Source organism: Canis lupus, chromosome 6 (assembly GCF_003254725.2).
Source record: "Canis lupus dingo isolate Sandy chromosome 6, ASM325472v2, whole genome shotgun sequence".
Taxonomy (NCBI): domain Eukaryota; kingdom Metazoa; phylum Chordata; class Mammalia; order Carnivora; family Canidae; genus Canis; species Canis lupus.
The window spans coordinates 73,548,289-73,553,062 of NC_064248.1; the positions used below are offsets into that span (position 1 = coordinate 73,548,289).

General features: G+C 36.3%; 1 long non-coding RNA gene across 1 annotated transcript; it reads right to left on the reverse strand.

Moving 5' to 3' along the window:
- Window positions 1-1,547: 1,547 nt before the first annotated feature.
- Window positions 1,548-4,488, reverse strand: LOC125755213 (uncharacterized). The gene is made up of 3 exons (XR_007411086.1): window positions 4,398-4,488; window positions 2,637-2,705; window positions 1,548-2,144 (listed from the first exon to the last, which is right to left on the reverse strand). It is a non-coding gene; the product is annotated as an uncharacterized LOC125755213 (long non-coding RNA).
- Between the last annotated feature and the right edge of the window lie 286 nt (window positions 4,489-4,774).

The following is a 4,774-nucleotide window of genomic DNA, read 5'->3' on the forward strand; positions in this document are numbered from 1 at the left end:
CCAGTCTATCTGTTCAGGTGTGGTCCTGGAAGCAATGAGGTCAAACCACATTTGCTTCCAGGTTACTTTGATCAGACCCTTTACAGCCAATTGTGAAAGCCTTTGAATTTTTGAGCGCCCTGTCTTGAGTCTTTCAAATAGCCCATAACCAAACCTGGGATTTGTCATTTTCCCCCAGATCGTTAATGGATTGCTCAACATCATAAACACCCTGTTCCATGACCAGACACAGCATGAATGTCAATGTTCCATAGCAGGTGCTGGGGGTGGGGGCAGACTGGAGTATTTTGGCTTTCATTCCTGCGGTAAATGTGCATGATTAGGGCCTTCAAAGACAAGAACATAGATGGTCTGTTTCATTCCCAATTCCCTAAGGATTTGTTGCACCTCTTCTGCAGACTTCCACAGTCACACAGGCCCTGGGAGATTCCCCCTCATTGGGCCAAGCTACCTGCAAGCTGGGATAATCTGACCTATTAGGGAGTATCTTGAACTCCCAGAAGGCCATGTAGGTGCTGCTGGTGGGCAGAGTGTTGCTCATTTTCTCTGCCTCCTGCACAGTCAGAAAAATGCCATCCCCCTCCCCAGCCATACTTACCATGCCTGGATATCTGCCCTGGCCTTTTTCTGGGCTCGGCAGCTCTATCAGTAAGCTCAGTGCGAGTATATTCTCTCATCAAAACATTTCCTGAATTGGGGGCCACCTGGCTGGCTGGAGCTGTTGCTCGCTTTTGCCTTCCTTCGGAGTAGGGGTCCAATGGCACAGGGCACTGGTCTGTTTCACTGTCAATCACAACATCCTCCATTCATTGTCCTCACTTTCCCAGGGATCCCACCTCTGAAGTTCCAATCAGCCTTGGTCCTAGCACTTGGCCCTTCATCCACAGCAGCCTGCACCTTCCTAACTTGGTGGAGGGCGCGTTAAGCTCTCCACTTATTACCCAGCTCTCTCACCTTGCCTGACAGCTCCAAAGCTAGAGTCGTGGACACCCGCACATCCTTTTCTAACTTCACCTCCTCATCCAACTTTCTAACTTGAGCTGCAGCCTCTAGTGGGGATTAGAAGCCAGCTACACTGTCCACGACAGAGGCCAGCCTGCAGCAGCAGCCACCCATTCCTCTTCTCTGCACTCAACTCTGCACAGTTCCTCAAACAGGTGCATTAGACCAGCTGGCATTTTGGACGTGTCCCCATGTTCACACTGCTGTCCACAAGCACAAGCAATATAGGCCGCCCTCCCCACACAGCGGTTGATGGCCAACTCGGGATTTCCCCTTGGATGCCTCCTTCCCAAGGCCCATTGCTTTTGGTCTCTCGGCAAGTTCACTAATTGTTGGTTTACAAACCTGCCTCCTTACACATAATGTAAGGAGAGACCAAAAAAGAAGCAGATTGGTAGGTGGCAGTTTAATAAGCAACCTATATGGTATACACTAGTCTTACTATTATTAAATTACATATTTTTTATTGAGAGTCTGATGCACATGAAAGAGTTATAAATAATTCATGAGAAAACAGAATAATAATTAAATACATTTAGCACAGATTTTATATTATAAAAGAGATAAGAGTATTATCACTGCATACTGGTTTACTGAATCAAAAAAATGCTTCATGGAAGGTTGAATTAGAAAGTGCTGTAAGATTTGAATAATGGACAAATAAAGCTATAAACTTATACCATTCATTAATATCAGCTACATATTTAGCACTCTGCTAAGTAAATCTTTACATTCGTTTTCTGATTGTTAACCCAGCTTCATTAGGTGCAAAGTATTTGCCAATTTAGAGATTAAAAAGAAGCGAGACTCGATGAGTTTAAAAAATAAACCAAGTTCACAGAACAAATAAGGGACAGAATTGTGAATTTCCAGTGTAAAGCTATAATATTCCCAAAGTACCACTAGGTTTTGAAACAAATGTTTGTTACAAGGTGGCAAAAGTCTCAGTTTGTAGATTTATTTCAGATTATGACTGTTTTGACAGCAGAACCAACATTAATGATCGTATTGATATTGCATTAAGGTATTTGCTTAATAAATCCATTTTCTGACAAATTTCCGTTTCTTCCCTACTCATGCCTTCATTGAATTGTAACCGATGTCTGTGCATATGTTCTTGCCTTCAAATAATCTAGTTCCTCCTGAAATAGAAGAAAATAGGTGAAAAACACTTGAAGACGAAAACGACAACCTTCAAAAATCATATGTAACTTATCCTCCAAGTTTCAAACTATAATTTCACATGCTTAATATCACAGGAAAAATAAAAATATCTAAAGCCTCCTTAGGGGTAGATCAACATTACTACAAAGTTACATTTTTTCCATTGTGTCAGAGGGTATCACACTGGTCTTCAGTAGAGAATCATTTCCTTGCTATTTAATAATACCAAGCAACCAGTAATCCAATAAAAAACAAATCAGCAGGGCTATTTGATGTCACATATAACTCCAAGAGAGACCATTTCAATGAGTCTACAACCTACATCTCTAAGTAATAAGAATGTTTCATTGTATTATTCAGTACCTTGCAGGGGCCCATTAGATGTTTACTGAAAGGAATTTAATTAGGAGTAAAGCCAAAAAGTCTGTTGGTAAATGTGAATATGAAATGTTGTATTAATTTCTACGTACTTTATCTTTACACGTTCCAATCTCCTTGGTTTTCATAGAAACAAATATGAAATTATTGATGCATGATACCTGTGAAAAGCAATGCAAATAATTACAAAAGGATAAATTAAAGGGGTGGTAATAATTATATATATAAGCATTTTATTAAGCTTTAATACGTAGCTCTTATATTCATAGACATAGAATATTAAGTTCTTATGTTCACACAGAATATATTTAATATAATATCTAGTCCAACTTCCCATTTATACATTCATTTATCTATATATTTTATAATTGATTTATATATTAATTCGTATGTGCATTCACTTAAACTCCCCAATGTTTATTTGCTTTGATGAAAATTAGTGAGAATAGCACTTGCCTCATAGGCTTTTCATAAATATTCAATGAAATAATCAATGCTAAATGTACAACATATTATCTGATAAATGGTATACACTATTACTATTATTAAATTATATTTTGTTTATTGAAAGTCTGATATGAGCAAGGCTCTGTGATGAAAAAAATGAATAAAACATGTAACCAACTCTCTAGTTACATCTTAGTAAGAAATTAAGAAATATATCCATTTAATATTAATAAAGGAATGCGATGATAGGTTCTAAAAGAAAAAGTTTTATGAGACAGCAGAGATTTCCAAAGACCAAGTCCTTCCTTCTACAGCATATATGACAAGCACTTTAAAAATTTCTTTTGGCAGTTTTTTCACTGATTCACTGGGCAGCCCATTCTATTTTTTAAGAAGTTTAATACTAGAAATTATATTCCATTATTCCATATGGAAACTGACTTCAGTATTTTTCAAAATACTATCCATTTTATTTCTAATTTCTATCAGGTAAATTTCAAGCAAATGCAAATCAAATGGGAAAAAATGCAAAATAATTTTCTTCCTTTTTTTTTTTTTTTTTTCGTTTCACACACAGAAGCTAGGAAATGGTAAGTGAATGATCCTATATATAACACTATTAGCTTTATTTCTGCTGACTTCTAAATAAAGTAGCCTAACCAAAAAGATAAATAACAGACTGACCTGGCCACATGTTCCCAATATATTATTAAACTGCACTATATTTCCTTTGGGAAGAAATTACACTGCTATTTCCTTTACATTTTTTATATCAATAGATGCCTGAATTTCACTTGAGCTACAGAAGAGGGCTGGAGGAATAAAATTTGACAAAGTTGGATTCAACTAATGAGAGGTAAGGGAGCTCAGAGAAGCTTGAGTTTTGCCATGAACTCTAGTTTTCATTATAGTGTTGGGGAAACAGGATATATCAAGGAGAGGGATTAAATGGCATGGGAAAGGGTGAACATAATTAGATTTTACGTTTGAAGAGGTATACCAGAAAATATGCTGTCAAAATCTGACACACACCTTCAGTTTTTTAGTTACAGGCAATATTGTTTCCCCAAATAAGACTATTTTTTAAAGTATTTACTCAGTTGGTGTTTTCCAATTTGAGTTAAATTATTGAGCTTCTTGTTGACATTATGTGTTACTAGAAATGAGAGAAATGAATGTGATATTTGCCTTAGAATGCTCATTCTCATATTCTGCTCTTGTGATGTCACATTTTGCCCGTCTACATTTGGTGTTGCTTATTACTATAGGCAGTAAGAGATGTGCACATGTCAAACTGCCTCTAGCTAGCAAATATATTTCTGGGAGACATAATGTTTTAAACAGGAAACACAGAAACATGTCTACAAGCCAATCTGTCGACAAGTAATAAAGTATTCATACTATACCTCCAGCATAAGGAGTTGAAAGGAAGCTCTTACTGGTAATATTCCTCTGCATGTATTAAAAAACTAATAATCAGGAAAAAAAAACAGTCTTTACTCCTACAAAAACAAGTTGTACAAAGATTTGAGTTAAATGCAAATGAATTGTCAAAACTGTTAAATGAGAATTTCTATCTACATTTTCTTAGGTCACTCAATGACTGCATATATAGCATATACTTAACGTTATTTCTATTATAGGATTAGACTAGTATTAGTAAAAAATGATTTACAATCCCAGAAAGTTTATTTCCTCTACTTCCTTATTAATCGTGGATTATACTTCTGAAACTGCAACCCAAAGAGAAAGTAAGAAATAAAAGAAAAATAGCAACTATCAA